Source organism: Canis lupus, chromosome 22, assembly GCF_048164855.1.
Source record: "Canis lupus baileyi chromosome 22, mCanLup2.hap1, whole genome shotgun sequence".
In the NCBI taxonomy this organism is placed as follows: Eukaryota; Metazoa; Chordata; class Mammalia; order Carnivora; family Canidae; genus Canis; species Canis lupus.
Genome location: NC_132859.1, coordinates 9405457 through 9427541, shown reverse-complemented (window position 1 = coordinate 9427541; position 22085 = coordinate 9405457). Strand labels below are relative to the sequence as shown.

Genomic DNA, 22085 nt, shown 5'->3' with positions numbered 1-22085 from the left:
GTGGCTTCCTCACCATACAGCCGTGAAGCATTGGTTAGACATACAGCTTTACAGATTTTTTTCTTGAGATGTCCTATAGTTTTCAAATCCATATAAAAGGCCTAAGGCACTAGAATAAACTATGGAAAAGAGAGGGCATACAATAATTCAACTTAAATTTAACAGAAGGGAAGTGATAATTTTTTTGATCCTGCTCTGTGCTGAGCACTTCTCTAGTAAGTGCTCATTTTATATTTGTTGAGTTATTAATTATATCATAAGCTCTTTAGTGTATTTCATAAAGAATAAGAACAAAAGTCATGGATGCGACTCTAGGTTTATTTTTGACAGTATGGTATTTCAAGTTGACATTTAAATTCAAACCTTTGAAAGGAGTGCTTTAATATATTTTCTGGTAAAATTTCTATTTCAGAACATTTTCTGAACAAATGTGACCAGCAAAAAGTAAATTGATTAATTAAATTAAAAATAAAAAAAATTATTCTTAAAATATAAAGTAATTTTTAAAGGTCACTCAGCCAAAGGAAAAAAAAATTAAAAACTCAAGTCCACAATTATCTCTATTTTTTATTACTTTCTCATCTTATATTAGTAACTAGTTAACAAAGAGAGACATCAAATGTTACCAAGCAGAGCATAGCATGGCAAAATCAGGAAGAAGAGAATTACCAACGTATCTAAATTTATGCACTTATGACAGGCGTCTTAAGGGTTCATTATGCAGTTAATTATTGAAGAATAAATACAAGAGATCTAGACCACTTATAAGGTGGAATTAGAATGGCATAATTTAGTCGAATGAATATGGACCTCTTACCAGGAGAGACAAGAGAAAAAATAAAACTACAAAAGGACACCCTCTGGGAAACCTCTCACACATTTGGGCATGCTGTCTGGTTAGAGTAGGCAAAAACTTGATACTTTTATTTTCAACCTTTGACCCTGAACATCTGGAAACCCAATTTGAGTCAAACAAAAGGAAGTTTTCTTTTCTATTTCAAAAACTTTGGGGAAAAAAAAAGTTAAGCACCTAGCATTCACTCTGCTAGCAAAAGCTTCTAATATTTATGCACTTGTGGGGAACTCTAAAATATAGAGCATTTGGTTAAAAGAAATAGATGCCTCAGAACCTTAGCAATATTGACACTTTGTTATTTCTGGTGATGGATTTAGACAAGGGCTGAGATAAGCAAAATAGCCCAGGACTTTGATGCTCTTTGATGTCCTAATTTAATAGACATCCTCCAATTCCAGAATTTAAAGTACGCTGAAGCATTCTGTATCAACAGACATGCAATCCATATATATTTGGTATTGTGAAATTTAAAGGAGTTTTTACTTGCAATAACATTTTTTATCATTGTATTATTGTTTTAAAATATAACAAAGCAATGATGTGATTTGTCATAGTAGCTTTAATTTATTTGGATAATATTAAAATTAAGAAATTATGTCAATCTATATAAGAAATATTATTTTTCCATTTACTTAAAAAATCATTTGTTGTGACATATGAAATTTTTGTTTACCACCTCTAATATAGAGTAACTTAATTCTTGATTACAAGATGAGCACTTAACCACATAAAGATATACAGCATGGTAAATGGGGAAAAAACATTAACTCTAGGGTCATAGACATGTGGGCTTAGTCAATCAAGCACTTTCTAGCTGTGCAATCATGGGAAAGATATTTAGCTTTCTAAGCCCAGTTTCCTCATCTATAATAAGCATTGTTACTAGGAGTTTTTAGCAGGATTCCTGTGAGAAGGAACAGTGATGGATGTAGAGCATAGAGTAGACTATAAATGCCATTATCATAGTTATTCTTATCAACTTTGTTATTAAAATGTTGGAAAATGCATCCAGTGGAACTAGATAAGTTCCGGGATTATTAATTGCCCAGGCAAATCTAAGTTGTGGCTGTGATTTTAATAATTCTTACAGCCCCAGGGGTCATGGCAGCAATGTGAAGGAGAAACTATCTTCCCTTTGTACACAGAAACCACACACAGGGATAATTGGATGTTGGTCAGTTAAAAAAAAAAAACAAAAAAACCTAGAAAATTCTTATGTCATTTGATTAAATTATATTGCAGAAACAATATCTACTCTATTATGAATATTAACTATCATGTAGTAAAGGTTAATCATTAGTAAAGGGTCTATTCACAACTCACACTGAAAACTATTCTTTCAGCACCATATAAAAGACATTATATTGCCATGCAGTTTGCCAAAATGAATTGACTTGGAAATAAAGCAATTGCTATTTGCAGTCTATTTATTGCCTTTTATGGGACTGACTCAATATTTTCTGGGTTTTTGTTTTGTTTTGTTTTATTGTTTTGCCAAGATTCATTTTGCAAGATTTTGATCCATGCTAGGAATTTGTGCTTAGCTATTGGCAAGAATTCAAAATATTTACACATTCCCCAAATTTTATGTACATCAAAGAAGCACCATCTCTGTTTGAGTTTTTGTTGTTACCTGTTCTAATAATAACTAATTTATATTTTTATCAACTATTGCCTAACTTGAAAAAATTCTTATGACTATTGTTTTATTTAAAGGATCGTTGGATATGTACATGCATACCAGAGCCTGTGTGTCTGGTCTCTACATAGAAAAAAAATTTATATTTATACAGTTACATTAATTCCAGAATTTATAATTATAATATTTTTAAATCATTGAAAATAAATAACTAAAAAGAGAAAAATAAAGTCAACACCCCCATGCAATATACCTACTGTTTTATGGAAGCAAATGAATAGCTAAAGTACCAGTTGCCAAATATGCTCTTGAATCTGAGCTTACACATAGGTGGGAGGGTATGTAACCACATTTAGTTTCTTTAAAAAGTGTATGCTTTCATTTTCAGCATCAACAGTTTTTATTATCACCATAGGAGTACAGAGGCAAAATGTTTTTAGTTCCTTTTCTTCTTTTTTTCTTTTCTTTTTTCTTTCTTTTAAAATCTCATGCTTGTGTTTTCTTTTTCTTTGCAGTTCACACAGTGTAGCGCTTTCTGCAAATACACATGCAATTCCCATTATCTATAATGGAGCTTGCACGCATCAAGGAGAGAACAAACCCCACTGCGTAGTATCTTTCTTGTGTGGTATTGTGAGCACCTGGTCTACCTTAAGACAAGCCCCTTGACAAGTTCTTTGGGCACTTTGTTTTTCATCAGGGAAGGCCATTCCCATCTATGCCATACAGAAGCAAACCCCTTCCAGGTGGCCACCTGTCTTTCCACATGGCAAAAATATGGGACTTCCCTTTCCCATGTAGACAAATATTTTTACAAGCATTCTTGATCATGCTTTGTGGAAGCATTCAAACATGGATAAAAAGTAAGTGATGTACTTACAAATGTAAAAGAAAATATAGCATGTATATAGTTTATTATGTTTCTTCTAGTACTCATTAATTGGGAGCAAGAAGCAATCATTTTGTCAAGTTTAGAACCCAATGAGATCTTATACTCTATATTTAGAGACAGCTTCTAGCCTCTTGGGTTCCATTTCTGATATTCAATATCAGATTTTCTGCATTTATCACAGGAGCAAGCAGACAATAGGAATGATTGTATTCTACAATGTGTATGCTACTTACCATAACCATGTGAATTTTTATTCTTGATAATGAGGCAACTGATGCACTGTTTTAGAACAACTTAATACCTAAAGCCATACAAGTTGATGGCACAACCTATTGTGAATTTATTGGTGGAAACTATTGATCCTGTTTGCTATTGATTGCTAGGTACCTTTTGCTCTGGTGGAAGAGATCCCAAACAGGATTCACACAATAGCTTTGTCTTTTTATACTGTTTATGTCTGTTAGGTATGGTAAAAAAAGATGTATTACGTGGACTGTGATGGTTAATTTTATGTGTCAGCTTAGCTAGACCACAGTAAACAGGTGTTTGTACAAACATGATTCTCAATATTTCTGTGAAGCTGTTTCTAAGAGGAGTTTAACATTTAAATCAGTAGACTTTGAATAAAGCAGATTACTCTCCATAATCATTTGAAAGTCTACATAGGAAAAGACTGATGTCCCTCAAAGGAGAGGGAATTCTGCTAGCAGACTGCCTTCAAATTTGAATTGCAACATCAACTCTCTGCTGGGTCTCCAATCTACCAGTCTACTCTGCAAGATTTTGGACTTGCCAGCCTCCATGATTACATGAGCCAATTCCTTAAAATATTTATCTTTATCTCTATACCCATCCATCCATCCATCCATCCATCCATCCATCCATCCATGTATCTATGCATGCATCCATCCATGCTATTGGTTCTGTTTCTCTGGAGAACCCTGAATAACACATTGAATACCAAATCTCCTTTCTTTTTCCCATTGTAGACTACACTATTTTTAATGCCTACAGAGATCCATCATCTACAGTGTAGGATTGTAAATTCTACTCAAAAAGAAGTATCTAAGATACTCAAAGTTACACCTGAAAAGAATGAAAACATTATTACTATTGTATTTTATAATAGCCCTACAGAATAGGTCTATTTAAAGTTAATGATAAGAACATCAAGCACATAGAATCTAAACTGAGCAGTGCTGCCCAGAATTTAACTGTTTGACAGCCAAAATTATTTCCTAAACAAGAATTCAACAACAAGAACAACAAAAAAGATGAAGTCAGAAAGGGAAAAAAAAGAGTGAAGGAAAAATGGACACATTAACAAAGTACATGTATAGTTGAAATAGCTGAAATCTAATTGAGCCATACTCATTTTAGGAAAACTGACTATTGAAATTTTCAGCCAACATAGATAGTAAAAACATCAGAAGATTATTTACACTGTGTTTTTCAATACTATCAACACCAGGATTATAAAAAACATAAGACATTATGCTTATATAATTGTTAATTCTTGGTATATATTTCCCTTGGCATCTATATCTATATCTAGCTATAGAGTAAAGGAGAGAGAACAGTTATTAACTTAATAAATATTTAGTGAGCACTTACTATGTACCAGATACAATGCTAGGCCCCAACAAGACAATAGTGAACCAGAGAAATAATCTCTACACAGAGAGATTTTACAAATCCACTAGGAAATACACAAAACTAAAGAGGAAATCACATTATAGTGGGAAAAAGTATTGTAACTGGAAACTTGGAGCATGTTAGGGAGTGCAGTGAAGACATAGCTGATCTGATCTTGGGCATCAAGCAACAATGTCTAAAAAAAGAAGAAAGTAAGCAGCTGTCAGGCAGATAGAAAGGAAGGTAAGAGTGTTAAGATACATTTCATTGATAAAGTTGAGCTCAACTATCCAAATCTAAATTTTCTCCTTTTCTTTTTCAGGGCTCTGCATTACCAGGAAATTGCTTTTTATTCACTTTGCACATAAGAATTCAGTTTTTGTATTTGGGTGCCCAACTGCGACACATTTTTTTAAGTAATTTGGTGTATAGGTGCCTAAAAGTTGGCATGATGTTATCATTCTGCCATTTGTAACTCCATCAGCAGAATACCATTGATGATATAGGCCAATGGAAAGGAACAAAGGAAATGATTATGCAGACATAATTTATGTTTCATTTTGGAGTGCAGCCAGAGATAAATACAGCCATAGACAAACACTACATTTACAAAACCTCCTGCCTTAGAGTCGTGACTAGAAGCATCAGAGCAAGAGAAATGAGACCAGGTTTTCCCAAACTATGCTTTGTGTGGTATTAATACACGTTCTGGAAAAACAAATAAGCAGAACCTCAAGGGAACCTGATGTTTTGCTAAAAAGTATCTTGTAAGTGGGTTTAAAAATTACATAGATTTAGATGGTTATTTTTATGCAAAAATTTTCACAAGAACTAAAACATACTATGTGTTATTTTATAAAGGTAGTTTACTGCTGTTATTCATAGAAATAGCCATGATACTAGTACTCTAGGTTGCTTTATTAAAGAAAAGTTTGGGGCACCTGGGTGGCTCAATTGGGTAAGCATCTGCCTTGGACTCAGGTCATGATCCTATGGTCCTGGGATCAAGTCCTAAGTTCGGCAACCTGCTCAGCGGGGAATCAGCTTCTCTTTTTGCTCCTCTCCCCATGACGCTTTCTCTCTCATGCTCTCTCTCTCTCTCTCTCTCACATATCTTTTAAAAGATAAAAATCTTTTAAAAAAAAGACAAAAGTTTGAATTCAGTATCACAATGTAAAGAAAGGTCTTTTTAGGTGGAGGCATTTAATGGGAGGAATTATTAAGAGCTCCAGTCTCATGTTTGGGAACCCCAAATATCAAAAACACACCAAAAATGAACTTAACAGCACATGGCTTATTCATAATAGATAAAAATAGTTCACATGTCCATCGGCAAGACAAATTGTAGCATGTTCATAAATGAAATACTGTTCAGTTATATCTGCTTATATATGCAACAACATTGGTGAATCTCAGAAATATTAGGCTGAGCAAAGGAAGTCACACTAAAAAAAAAAAAAGGAAGTCACACTAAAAAATACATACAGTATTATCCTGCATATATTAGGTGTATTATTTTATTGCTGATATAACAATTGCCACACACTTAGCGTCTTAAAACAATACAAATATTCGCTTATAGTTGTGTGGGTTAGATGTCTAATGTGGATCTCACTAGGCTAAAATCAAGATATCAAGATATCAACAGAATTTTGTTCCTTTCTGGAGGTTTTAGGGAAGAATCTGTTTCTTTACATTTCCACCTTCTAGAGTTTACCCATATTGCTTGGTCATGGCTCACATCCTCCATCTTCAAAGCCAGAAATACCCATCTCTCTGGCTGTATTTCTATTGCCATATCTCCCCCTGATGTTCTCTTCTGCTTTGTTCCTCTACTTTTAAGGACATAGGATACACTCAGAAAATCCCAGACAATCTCGCTATTTTACATTGAGCTAATCAGTCACCTTAATTCACCTTTGTATGTAACCCAACATAATTATAGGTTGTAGGGACCAGGATGTGGGTATCCATGGGGGGAGGGGAATAATTACTCTGTGCACCACAAAAAGTTAAGGAAAAAGAAAAATCCTCCATGATAATGGGAATCAGATTACTGGAGGTGGGCAGGGATTAACTGGAAAGGGGTGTGTAGTACTATTTTAGGTTGATAAATAAATAAACATACTTATGTTCCATATTTTGATCGGTGTGTAAATTACATAGGTGTAGATATTTGGCATAATTTCATAAACTGTGCATTTTCACCATATACATACACTGAATGTATATTATATCTAGCTTTATAGAATTAAAATAAAAGAATGCAGATGCACCTCCATCCCTCGAGATTCGGAGTTCATTCCAGTTTTTTACATTCCGATTTTTTTGTGTCAACATCCTAACTTGAACATAGGAGACTTTGCAAGCTGTGAATCCAATTTACATTGTAGCTCAACCATCTGCAGAGGCAATCTTTGTTTCGGAAACTTCAGTCCTGCGATTATAAGAAATAAAACATTTTATTTTTCATACAGTCTTAGAAACTTTCTGGCTCCTTATTCATGTCTTGAGCTGAGAAATTAAAACCTCAAATTTGTCATTTTTAAAAATTATCTAGTGCAGTCAGAAATAGCCAAACTTACCCACGGTTTTGGTGTTCTTTTACCTATCATCAAGTTCTATTGCAAAAGCTATTTGACATTCCAAAGTTTTTCCTTCTATAGATAATTCACTCCATGAAAATACAAGTGATCAAGTAATAGAAGTAATGCTTTGGCCCCCACATACCATGGACTTAGTACTGTCTCTGGTAAAGAGGTCATTATCGCTGGCAAAGTTAATCACATGAGACCAATTGCAAATTTTTTTTTAATGTGGAGATAATTTCAAACTTATAGAAAGTTTGCCAAATTTAAAATAGCACAAAAAACCACTCACTGTCTATACACATTTATCTATTGTTTATATTTTACTACATTTGCCTTATTATTTGCCCCCACTCCGTACACTCACATTTTTTCTGAACCATTTGAGGGTAAGTAACTTAAATTATGTTTAACTCTATGTAGTTTTTGTATAGTTCTTAAAGGTAGAGAATTTATCTTATATAATCATAGTATAGTTATCAACTCCAATAAACTCATTATTGACACAAAAAGCTTTTACCCAGTTGACTATTTGTATTTAACCTTAGTCATGTGAATTGAAAATGTCCTTTATGTCACTTTAGTTCCCTCTGATACAGGATCCAGTTTAGAATTAGAAGTTGCATTTAGTTGTAACTTTCTTCCTTTTAGCTTCCTTTCTCCTGAAACATATCCACAGCTGTTCGATGTCTTTTAAGACATGGCTTGGGAGGGCCACCAAATCCCTCAGCCTATAATAGTGAACATCTGGCCTGCTCCTGCCTCTGGAGAATCGCTTCTTATTCACAAAATATAAAATGCATAAGAACATATTGGAACTTAAATGTTCATCAAAATTAATCTCTTTGTGGATAATTAAACTACAGAAGTCATAGGTACTTCCTGACTCAAGGCTTGTTGGACAGCATTAAGCTGAGCCTCATGAGCAGAAGTAACTCACTGGGCATGACTAGTATTTGTCCTGCAGGGATGGGGCATTTGCTTAACACTATTACTTGACATCACAACTTCTTCACTCTGTAACTCCATCTCCCTTACTCTTCTAGTCCTTTGAGTTGGGCCTTTATTCAGAAATTCCATATAAAAGCACAACTCCTAGCAAACGAAGTCCTCCTCAAGCTAGGAAGGTGGTCTTCCCCCATTAGCCTACAGAGAAGAGGCTTCTGGGACAGGCAGCCAGGTTGGCTGCATCATTCAGGGAGTTGATATGGCATCCTAGGCAGGTACCACAATCCAGGTAAGCTTCCCAACCACATTCACGTGGAAAAACATGGAGTGACTATTTAAAACACACGCGTGCACACACACACAGACACACACACACACACGAATAAAAAATGAAGTCAAGACATCTAATTACCAAATCCATGTAATCAGAGACTCTGGTCCAGAATATACAGTAACTCTTAATTTCTAATTATTGTTCTTAAGCATCTTGTGCTCACCATATCTCAGAACACCAAGAAAATAAACTTCTATTTGTCTCTCTTCAAATACAGAATGCTTTAATGTTATGATAAATCAGACGGCACTAAATTAATAACTATCAGGTGCAGCATATTATTATAGTAATTTATAATGCTCAGTACAACTCTTCTAGTGTGATGAATTATCTTCATAATGATGGTTCTACCAAAATATATCAACTAGCAGATACGTCCAAGTCTCAGCATTAGAGGATTTTCATTACAGAGAATTACATTAGAGGTATTTTGTATTCTTTTTCACATTTTGTGGGGTCTTTTCTTCTTAATGCCATATAGCATTGTTGTATACTATTGTTCTTATCTAATCCTGGTCCTGGATCCAGAGTCCTCAGTAAAAGCAGTAAAAATCTGAAGTTTAGAACTCTTGGGCATCTCTAACATTACTGTGGAGGACAGGCTTTAAGGTGGCTCCATTGGTCCCTACCTCTTGTATTGACCACTTGTACAGTATCTTCCTCTTGAGTGTGGGTGGGAATTGCTTCTAACTAATAGAATATGGTGAATATGATGGGATGTCACTGACATTATTATGTTATATTACATGGCCAACATCATGGGATATCACGCCTATGATTACTTTATGTTATATAACACTCCCACCTTTTTAGCAACCTTGCTACAGAGAGGCACTGTTGTTTTGCTGGTTTTGAAGAAGCAAGTGTCCATGAATTCTAAACCTGCAAGGAAATGAATTCCATCAACAACCAGAGGGAGCTGGAAAGCAAATCCTTTCCCATTTGTTCTGATGAGGCTGCAACCCCACCCTACATATTGATTCCAACCTCACAGGCCCCTGAAGAACCCCAAAAGTTAAATTTAAAAATGCATGTTATTTTAATCACTACATTTGTGGTAAGTAGTTACTTTTAAATAGAAAACTAATACAATTATGCTAAATGTACCTCATCCTAATGTTCTGATCTGAAGTTGTCTATATGAAATTTCTCTTGAAGGATGTTAACACAACTTCATAGCCTATCAGATTTTATTTTTGGACAGGGAGCAGGAAAGTATGTACCTGAAATCTTAACAGTCTAAGAAACAGTCAATGACTAACCTTTTATTATATGCTTGGGCAATATGTATGAATAGGATACGTTTCTAGTTTTCAAGGTGACTACAGTGTAGTGGAAAAGAAAAACACAGAAGCAAGATTATCTCAACATGGACTGTTATCAGAGAGTATAGAAAATGGGGCAGGGAGAGGTGATACAAATGGCTTTCTTGAGGAGATAGTTCTGAGATGGGAATTGCCATTCAGGGGAGGAAAGGACACAAGACTTGTAGAACTTACGCAATAGGAAATTGATTAACAGTGATTATAACACAACTAAATGGTTAATATTTATATGTCCTTTGCTAGGAACCAGGTATTGTTCTAAATGAATTATTTGACTAACTCTTACAACAATATAGTTATATGGATATTAGCGTCATTTCACAGAAGAGAATTATTGAGATTTTAAGGAACATCTGATTAGTGACAAGGATAGGATTAATTTCTCTGACTTCCCCTCCAGACTTCTGGACTTATGCTATTCCCATTATATATAATTCTTTGGGGAAGGAGTCTTCTGACCTGCCTCTCCTCTGCCCTACTAAATTGCATATTCCCCAAATTTTCTTTGGTTCCAATGGTTTCCTGATCATACATGTTTGAAACACCGAATATACTGTAGAACAATTATTGTATAACTCATTTGTCACCTTGAAGAGAAGGTAAATTGTCTGGTAGTCAGAACTGTCTACATCATCTTTTGCTCTCCTCTTTCTATCACAACCCTGAAATAATAGGGATCGATAATGGCAAATGGATAATGGATGTTTAGGGTCTTTCTAGGCCAAAGAATGTTCATTTTACTTATTATTGACCATGAAGGTGACTTCTAAAAAAGAAAGTCTAGTGTTTCTGGGAGTTTGATTCATTCTTACTTATAATCATTTTAGTAACACAAACAAGCAGATGAGCAAATAAGTGAAAGATGGATGGATAGATAAGTAGACAGAGACAGAAACAGATAAATAACTATGCCTAAGAAACGAGAAAAGGATGCTTCAGGGGAGCATACAATGATAGCCAGCATTACATAGCGCAGGCTCCATGCCAGGCATTATGCTAAACTCTTGACCTCTTTTGGTTTTTGTTTTTTAATTCAGCCTCAATAGCAACCATATGAGGGAGATACTAATCCTATTAGAGAGATGAGGAAAATGAAGATTTCAGAGGTTCAAGGAGCTTGTCTTCAAGGAGCATGTAAGTGAGATTGATTGTAGGAGAGTTAGCCTAATGTTCATGTCGGTGAACATACTGCCTCCTACTCAGTTCTATAGTTTGTCTCCCTGTTTTTTGTTTCTATCAATTGTTATGTGTTCATTCCATTCTTAGTAGGAGTATTTTGACCCCTTTCCTGGATGGGGCTCTTAGTTTCAAAAAGAAAACAGGCCTTATTGACCGTAATTGAATGGTAACCTTCCAAAAGTATGTGCAGCTCTCAACCCCTGGAAACTGTGAAGTGGCCTTATTGGAAAAAGCGTCTTTGTAGATGTCATTAAGTAAAAGATTCTGAGATGAGATGATCCCAGATTACCTGGGTGGACCCTAAATCCAGTGACCAGTGTGCTTCTGAAAGACAGAAGAGAAGACGGTCATATAGAGGAAGAATCCATGTGAAGAGAGGCATAGGGATTGGAAATACATGGCCACAAGAGAAACCTGGAGCCACCAGAAACTAGAAGAGGGCAGGAAGCATTCTTCCCTGGAAGTCTTTTAAAGAAAACACAACCCTCCTGACACCTGCATTTCAGACTTCTGGCTTCCAGGCTATGAAGAATAAATTTCTGTAGTTTTAAGTCATCAAATTTTTGGTCATTTGTTATGACAACTCTAGGAAGCAAATACACTATCTTTTGTTCCTATAAATACCTGATAATATTATCTTCCTTGGAAGAAAACCAGAAGTCATACTTTAGACAAACTTGAGCCTCAGGTGATCCTTGAGCCATATAAAATAATGTAGATATTATTCTGAGAAAATAGTCAGTACAAATCCAATGTTCAAAAGGGTCTCTGAGTTTCATCAAACCCATTGATTTTGAATCAGAAAATGTACATCATAGAATGACCAGAAGATAAATGTTGACAAAAAATGACTTTCTTTGGGTCTAACCTTTGGAGAATTCCATGCTTCTTGAAAATGAGTACCAATGGTCAATGGCTCAATTCCATGGATAAGCCATAAAGAATCCTAACCCTAGATAAAAGGTTTCCACAAAACACGTGACTTAAATCATACACATCTGTTTTTGTAGTTGACTATGTTTTTGAAAAAAAATTAAACATTGTGAACTTTATATCCAAAATTAGTGAGGTAATATGGGTTGAAGATAAATAAGGGCTTTGGAGTGGATGATTCTGGATGATTTAATTCTAACACCTACTGCTCATATAACCATAAAGAATTTTACTTATCTCCTTGAACCTTCCCTGAACCACACCTCATTTTCAAAATAGGAACATGTACCCTGTAAGCTTTTATAAGCATTAGAAATAATATATACAAAATTTAAAGTCAAAAGGCCACTCCTTAACAAAACAAGAACAATAATAGTAGAAAATATACATGAATATTATGTTTGTATCTAAAACATTCTAATTATCCAACTCAAAAATCTAAAAATCTAGGTTCATAAAAATATTTATTAATGACTCTTAAGAATACCAATGACATTCTTTCTAAATCAGCCCCTATTATAGGCAAAAGAACCTTTTGTCTCAAACTTAGCTTCTAAATCATGAAGTGCCATTGGATTTTGTTTCCAGAATTCTGACACTAATTGTTGGTACAACACATTACATTTCAGCTACTGTGGAGATAGTGTCAACCTCAAGTTGATGATTTTTCTCAAATCCTCTTAATGACAGCCCTCATTTTAAGACTGTGATGAAGAAATCAATGATGTCTGATTTAGGAAGTCCTTTTCAAAGTCTATTCCCTATCTTGTAAAACCCAATTTACAAAACTCAATTGGTCCTTTTGATCACTTTCACTAATCCAGTTTAAGAGCTCAAAGTACCCCCAAGTGGCCTTTAATTAATGGCTAATATAAATGCTCAAGCACATACTTGGACCATATCTGGAAGTTAACAAATGCATCTGTATCTTGGGATTTGATAATGACCTTCCTTCTGTGGACAGCTGATTGAGACAATGGATATAGTAGTTGTTTATAAACTTCAAAAAACCTCATAGATATATTGATCTCAATGACTCCTATCCTCTCAGTTTTACTTTACCTGAGTCCTCTTCTTCAGAATATTCTGTGTGGGGGTGAGGAAAATCCCACTGCAAGAATATCATAAAGACAAGAGCATCAATCAACACTACTTCTGTTTTTAAAGCACGGTTATTTTATATTTTTAGAAAAGCTAATTAGCTTATTGAAGACCATATATTTTCTTAGGCAATGTTTCCTAAATACAATTTCTTCCCAAGGTCTTTTATATCAATAATACATTTTTGCCTATTGTTAAGCCATTGAGGTACAAATAAAAGCTTTCACTTATCTAATTTGTCTATTGCTACTTCTTGATTCATTCTAATGATTGTGTCACATGCCATTCATTAGAGTACATCTTACCAAAAGCAGCAATTGGAACATTATTTCACTCTAAGTTTGCCAAATGATTTGGCAAAAGAGCGATGGATGGATGAAAATAAGCAGCAACATTTTCCATCATAAGATTAAATTATTTCAACTTCTCTTTGCTGGTTAAAATAGTCCATCTCTTTCAAATGTACTTTTCAGATTGCATCAGAAATGACCCCTGACATTATAGCTTCAATGGTCTTATAGAAATTATAATTGTTTCCTAGCAGTAGTGTGTAAAAATAATAGGAAACTATTCACAGTGATTAAAACACCCTCAACAAATTTATATAGAAATAATCCATAGCTCAGTTGGTTAAGTGTCTGACTTTGGCTCAGGTCATGATCTTGGGGTCCTGGGATCAAGCTCCCCATTCAGCCCCACACTCAACAGGGTGTGTGCTTCTCCTTCTCCCTCTCCTTTTGCCCCTCCCTTGCATGTGCCTCCCCCTCAAATAAATAAATAAAATCTTAAAAAAAAGAAGAAAGTATCCATAGAGGTAATAACCATATATCCCCCTTGTAGTATCATGCTTTTTCATATTTATATATGTATACATGTCCTTTTGGCACTGTCTTTGATCAGTTTGAAATGAAGAGCCAAGAGGCTATCTTTCCAGGAAACACACACACAGACACACACACACACACAAAACATCTTTTGTCTTTTACTCATTGTCACCAAAAATAATAAATGATACAAATAGTTCTTTTACTGGTTTTAAAAGTAGAGCCAGAAATTATGTGAAGTTGGGACTCTTGAATTATTCATATGTTCTGATTGAATGGGATCATTATCTCTGGCCTTACAAGCTAATAAATACTGTCTAATGCCTGGATACTGTTTTGATGTAATAGTGTCAGGAAAGAGAAATAACAACTGACTTCTTTGCAAGCTTGGGCTTAAATTAGGGAGGAGCTCCCTGATGAGTTCGAAGCAAGGAGTGTATGTGTGTACGTATGTATGTGCAAGTGTACATGCATACACACATACACATGTGTGACTGTGTGTGACTGTCCACAAAGATGAAATACCTTAGGTGATTGTGTTAGTCAGGCTTCCTCCAATCTTTCTGAAGGCATTTTATTATTTTATTTTATTTTATTTCATTTTATTTATTTTATTTTATTTATTTTTAAAGATTCATTTATTTATTTGAGATAGAGAGCATGTACCCTAGGGCAGAGGGGAGAGGCAGAGGGAGAGAAAATCCTCAAGCAGACTTCCTGCTGAACATAGAGCCTGGTACTGGGATTCAATCCCACAACCTTGAGATCACGACCTGAGCCAAAACCAAGAGTAGGACGCTTAGCCAACATTGCCACGCAGGCACCCTTCCGAAGGCATTTTAACGTAGACTTGCAACCACAGAGCTGCAGAATGGCTGGGCTGTCTGGTGCTTGCTGCTATTTTTCTCTCCTTTCTCCATTCTCATCTCTCATGTAGTAAGTACGAGTATTTCAAAAAATGCAGATTGAGGTTCAGTAAATGATTATGCTATCTAATCGTTTGCCAGTGAACAGTCAAATAATCTTAAATTATAGACCAGTGGGTTTTTTCCCCCAGATTGATTTCAATGAGTGATTTTGCTTGAGTTTAATATCACCATAAACCGGAGGAGTGTAGGAAGCCTGAATTAAGGTTGCGCCTCTTAAAAGCAATCACAGAAAGATGTGCATTTCTAGAGGGTTTGAAAGCATGGAGATAAATACGGTTGACAGTTGGTTTCAGAGAAAGTAAAATTAGAGGTGGACTATGTTACAAAATATCTTTATAGGCTAATAGTTATAGAGATGTAGCAGAATCTGTTAGACATCAAAGAAAAATATCATTATTGACTATGCTGATTTGTTTAACAAAATACACACTGCCTTTCATTTCTTTAGAATACCACTTTTTTTTTTCAAGTGATGTGGAGTCTATTATGAGTATAAGAACATCCAACAAAGAGCCTGTTAGCAATTCAGTAGTTTGCAACATTTACACAAGACCCAAAGTCTTTCCTCTGAGACAGCTGGCTGGGTCTTATGCAGAATGCATAGGTTTTCCAGACTGTTTTTCTCAACATTTAACACAAGCTAATAAATCATGCAATTTAATTAAGTTTTTAACAGGAATTAAAGTGTGTGAACCATCTACTGGAATGGGTGTGAACACTATTTCAATAATGCCGCACGAGTAGGGCCGTCTGCCTCTTTCTAATAAAGGAAGCAATGGAGGACATGTGAGTGTTGTGTGCTTTTTTTTTTTTTTTTTTAAGTAAACACTCTTTATTAGCCAGTATAGGTAATCCTTACCTGTGATCTTATTGTATATTTTTCCCTATAAAATGGCCAGATAATTTTATTCCGAGACCGAAAAAAAATTGTATCTGGAGCACAAAGGGCAAGGTCAGAGGTGGGTAAACCCTAGTGTTCGATTTGTGACTATTATTATTTTGACCTTTCTCTTTTCGAAATAGGAAGTGCTCCTCCAAAGAAAGAGAATAAGGCATTTCATGCCTTTGCCTCCTGGAAGACACAAACCGCCAATTTTTCTCCAGTGCTCTCCACCTGTCAGCGTGCTGGGTGCAAAGCTGACAGTCCACCCATGCTGCAATTCCACAAGGCCGGCATGGTTGGCAGGACCTTCACAAAGCGCCTGTCCCCAAACAGGGCCTTTGGCACTCAGCTTCCCCTGTTCACTTGCACTGTGACAGGCTGCACACAAGACAGATATGTGGATCAAAGGCAGTGCCTGTGGATACACCCAGCAGGATCCAAGGAGCATTACTAGTGTTCTCAATAATTTGCTATTAGGATTGCAGAAAAAGTGAGGAGTGCACTATTGAGTGCTAAAAACACATTTCATAAGGAAAATATACACAATATATATTCAAAAGGGTTCCAAAGAACTGTAGAATGGCATGCAAGAAAAAAGAAAGTGACAAGGTGAGCTGGGAAACTTTCAGATCCCTTCGCATGTATAGTTTTGCTCGACTGTGAAAATGTGACGGATGAGAATGAAAAAAATGAGGTTCAGAGAAAGATGAGAAATTAAGTAGCTCTGTCCTGACTCCTATCAGAGTCCGATATAATTTTGCATTTTTCTTTGTTTTTCTCTTACAATATGAAAATTTGATGGACTCTTTACAATTCACGTAGAATTTTTAAATTGTGTGTTTTAATTTTAATTCTAGTTATTAACAGACAGTGTTTTATTAGTCACCGGTGTACACTCTTTATGTAGAATTTTTCTGTCATGAGGCCCTGGAGCAGTCACTGTCACTTAGCATCGCCCTCGCCCTGCACACCTGAATACATATTTTTGCTGGTCGGCCCTCTCCTGGGTTCTCAGAAACAATTATGGAAAGGGATGTGCATGCAATGGATTTTTTAAAGTGTAAAGTGTGTACATTTATAATCCAATAGTAAGCTTATACAGACCTATAAAAACTGAGAGCCACGCCCGAACTCCATGATACATGGGCCTGCCCCGCCTCACTGGGGAGATCTTGGCAACTTACTCTCCCTTTGGTATTTTACCCTCCTGGACTCTGTAATAGACTCCATTTGTTGCCATTGACAGAACCCATGTTTCCAAGTTTGTTACTTCATATTCCCTCAACCAAACACTCCACTTTCTCTTCCAGCAGGACCCAAGGCAGTACATCCTCAAGGTATACCTTCCTTCAATTGTCTGATACCATTTGCAGGCACATAAAGGCCTGAGTTAAAAGAATAAGGGAAGAAACAGGATTTTCTTTCTTTCTTTTTTTTTTTTTTTTAGAAACAGGGTTTTCAATAGCACTACCAATTTTTCTCTCACTCTCCTTTGCCTTTGGCTTACCAACAGCCTAATTTTCCTCGTTAATCATTCATCTGATTTCAAAATAATTTTGGTATTAGCATATAATAGATACAATAAGCCAATAAAAATGGTGCCATAGATGCATATCAATTGGAAATTACAAGTCACAAAACAGTATGTACAATTTAAACTCACTTTTTAGTCTAAATATATGTGTATCTGTTTATAGAATAGCATAAAGGACATAAATGGACATAACAAATATATATATGTATATATGCATGCCTGAGAAATGGATTATGGCTGTTTTTTCAGTCTAACCTTATTGTTTACCTGTATTACTAATTTTCCAATGGTGAATAAGAATTGTTTTTGCCAGACTATCAAAATTGTTAATACTTTTTGATGTGTAGAAATGTGTTGAACTTTTTTACTCTACCTGTATAATACAAACCCCTGATCATATATCTCACATTTCACTATGTGAGAGAAAATCCGTTTGTCAGTATTGATTGGTTTGAAGATATAAATGAACCACTTGAGGTACAGGTAAATACATTGAACTTCATGGGAAATCCCAGGTTCTAGTCCCCTCCTTTACTATCTGCATAACCTTGCTAAACTACACAACCTCTCACATAATGTGTCCTCACACGTAAATGAGAGGGCAGGACTAGAGATTGGGAATATCTCTTCAATTTTGAATCTCTACGATCACTGAATATCACATATAACATGTAAGTTCTCTAAACAGGTAGACCTTAATATTTGGGAGGAATAACACTCTTCACAGGTAATGAGGCCACTACTGTGAATGCATTTAAAACTGTCTAATGTTTATTATCATGACCCCCGCCCTCCAAATAATAATATCAAGTGCCATTTGAGTACTTTTTATGCTACAAGTACTGTAAAAAATTATTTACATGTCTTACTGTCTTAAATCTTTAAAGCAAGCTTATGAGTTATATTATACTTATTTTCACTGTTTTACAGATAAAGGTATCCCCAGTGAAGTAGGTTGGTAAATGACTATTTTTTTTCAAGAAGTAAAAAATGATGTATCATAGTCAAAGTAAACAGGTAGGGATTCATCTTTCCAATAGGTAGATCTTAAAACATTCATTAAAGAAGGAAATTGTAAAAAAAAAAAAAAAAAAAAAAAAAAAAGGTAGGAAATTGTAAAGTTTTGCTTTTCTTTATACCCTCATACAATGGTTGGAGCATAATTAAATGAAAGTTGTGTGAAAGCCCTCTAGCTCCAAAATTAAATAATTACTTAGGATTTTACTTAGGAAATGAAGTATGAGTAACGCTGTATGTAGTAGGTCCCTGACTGTGAGAGGAAGCTCCTGGGAAGGTATACCTCAAATATTTAATGCCTCCTTTACCAACCCTCAATCATTGTCTGGTGCTCTAATCCTATGCTCTAATTCCCGGAGTGGCCACTAGATGTCAGCCATAAAGTCTACTTGTGGCAATAAAGGAGAGACCCTTGCCTTTATGGCCTGTTTTCAAAGGGAATAATCCCTTGCTGTCCTCTTTCTCCCTTGTGACATGACACTACAAGGTAGCATGTCACGTGTGATCCATGAACTATCAAATCTTTAAGTCGGTGGATCTCTTGAGAGTGAAGAACAGGTTGTATATGCCCCACACATAGTATACTGTCTGATTGAAAATTCTCAAGAAATATTTGTGCTTGATTGTTGAAGGGCTTCTTGGATTTTTAGATCAGTTATGGAAGGTTCCCTTGTATTCTCAATCTGCATAATTTCGATGGTCTCATTGGGCTAACCTGTGGTAAGCACACAGAGATACTCTAATTGCCTATTATGGAGACTCACGTTGACCATGTTCATTGTGTATCTACATGCATAAGAGATCTGAAATAGCCATAGCTATCTCTTCCTTAGTTTCCTCTCTGTGAGGGGGAAAGAGTAGCCACATCTTTCCCTATCATGTGGCTGTTGAGAAGGACAGTTAGCCGCCTTTGACTTTTCCAAAGAGAAACATAATTCAATATCCTAATAAGCAAACTTCTAAAATAAGAATCTATCTTTCAATTCGTGTCAAAATTAAAGCTCAGATCAGATCATCTATTTCAAATCAAGACTCAGAGATGAAGCGAAATTCACCAGAAGAAGACATGCCCTCAGGGCAGAACCAATAGCAGGTCTTGAAGCAGGGCTTGAGATCAGGAAATTGTGAGCTAGGAAATGTGTGGAGGTCTAAGTAGGCAGGGTATTAGCGTGTCAAAGGTCTGCCACAGGTATCTGAGAACCAATGAGGACACTTGAACCTGGAAGACTAGCAGAAGCAAGCTGGTCAGGGAGAAACAGAACCAACGAGGCAATGATACTAAGGTCAACAAGAAAGGGATATGCATGTAATCAACAAAGCAACAGTCCAGTTTCTAGAACCAAGTACACAGTCATACCAAGATACCAGGTAGAAAAGGTTTGAATGGCTATTAAAACATCGAGTCATTAATCTAAACCATGCGAATTCTATTTGGAAAAGAATTAGATTGATCCCACAGCTGGGGCAGGTGTAAATCTGTTACAAGTGGCCTACAATTGTGAATATTGGAAAAAAAGGAGTCAGATATACCTAAAATTTACCAGGAACCCTCTCACTTGGTAGGCATGATGGTGAATTAAGTAACAGCAGAAAGCATGGCTCCTGAATTTAAGTAAAGGCAGCTGGGTAGATAAAATGTTTAAAAATATCTTATCCTAGTCTAACGTTATAACGGCTCCTTTTAAACTAAATAGTTTGTGCTTCTAATTTCTGAGGAGCATCACAATGATATGGTCAGAAGGAAATCTACTGAGCGTTAAGCTTTTGTACATGATGCTATTGTAGCTCTAATACTTTCAAGTATCCTCACAAGGGGTATTGTACTCTAGCATAATGGAGAGGGAGACACAATCTTTTGTAAACTAAAATGGGCTCTAGCATGTGAAATGGGAGCCATATAACCTTTTTTTTCCATTATTTCCTATTAAGGGGCTAACTAATATATTACAATGAGATAGAGAATTTATCACTTACTGGGTGTGTGATCACTGGGAATGTATCTTTTAGAGAACCCATTTTATCGGTTGTAAAATGGGACTAATTGTATCTAACATGAAGGATTATTGTGAGGGTTGGAAGATACTCTGGCGCATAGGTATGTAGTACTCAAATAATTACTATTATTCCAGTGGGTCATTGCTATTACCCTATTGAGTTCAGATACACCTAACCAGTAGTATCCAGGGGTATACCAATGTTTATTGTTAAATAAACCTTGCTAAAATTGTTCATTGCTAAATAGAGGGATTATGTTACAGGGTTTTAAATGATCCCAAGTTCCTTCTAATAAACTTTGCTTAGAATGGGTTTATTGGAGATACCACACAGAAAGTTAGAAGAGCATTTTTAAAACCAGCTGGCACTCCCCCATCCCACGAGACAGTACCAACTCCCTAAAATGAACCATTCAGAACCCACTGAAGGGAAACATAGATCTAGCAGGTTGCTGAGCACAGTACCAGTCACAAGTCCAGAACAGCTCCCGACACCACAGGCTGAAATTGAAGAAAATAATCTTGTGCCCATGGGATGTCTCTTTGCCTTAACGCTGCTCCATATTGAACTCAACGAATCTACCAGTTGCTGAGCAATTATGCATGTAAAGTAGATGGAAAACACCTCAAAATGAACAGTGATGACTCTGCAGGATCCTGAAAGCCATCCTAGAATATGAATCAGGCTAAAATCCAAACAGTTGCTCCATGTGCTAATAACCACAGTGACGTCGAATTGATCCCTTATTTCCCTTATGGGCCCTAGTCAGTACACACAGGGAAAGCCAGAATGTTTCACTCTTCCCTTTTCTGTTTCTTACATTATAAGGAAAGGCTACTTTGGAAGGATGAAATTTGTGATACCAGGTTTTTCAAGAGATTATTGTTAAAGTCAATTAATTAATTTGAAACTTGTTTGATCATTTATTTAGCATAATCCTTAAGAAACTTTTAGATGTTACCTAGGGAAACTGGAAATAACCCAAAGTTAATTAAACACTGACAATGATGTTATTTTATACCATCACACCATTAGCCCCGACACAATACACACACACAGACACACACACACACACACACACACACACACACCTTTCCTGTTTCTTTTTTTTTTTAAGATTTTATTTATTTATTCATAAGAGACAGAGGCAGAGACACAGGCAGAGGGAGAAGCAGACTCCACGCGGGAGCCCGATGTGGGACTCAATCCTGGGACTCCAGGATCACGCCCTGGGCTGAAGGCAAACACTCAACCACTGAGCCACCCAGGTGTCTCACACCCCTTTCATCTCCCACACAGGCACATCACATACCTTTCAGCCAGCCCAAAATCATTTTTAACATTTGGCCAAGTGGCATTGCTACATCCATCTGGGGGAAAGCTAAGGGCTTCAGCTTTCATGGTTGACATAAAATATCTAAATTTTAAAACTTATCACCCATGTGGAAAATGAAGTCTAAAAAGACATTTTGC

At 35.9% G+C, this 22085-nt stretch overlaps 1 pseudogene; it reads right to left on the bottom strand.

The window, feature by feature from the left end:
* Positions 1-568: 568 nt before the first annotated feature.
* The window catches only part of LOC140613873 (dolichyl-diphosphooligosaccharide--protein glycosyltransferase subunit TMEM258 pseudogene), a 37772-nt pseudogene continuing 16255 nt past the window's right edge, over positions 569-22085 (bottom strand).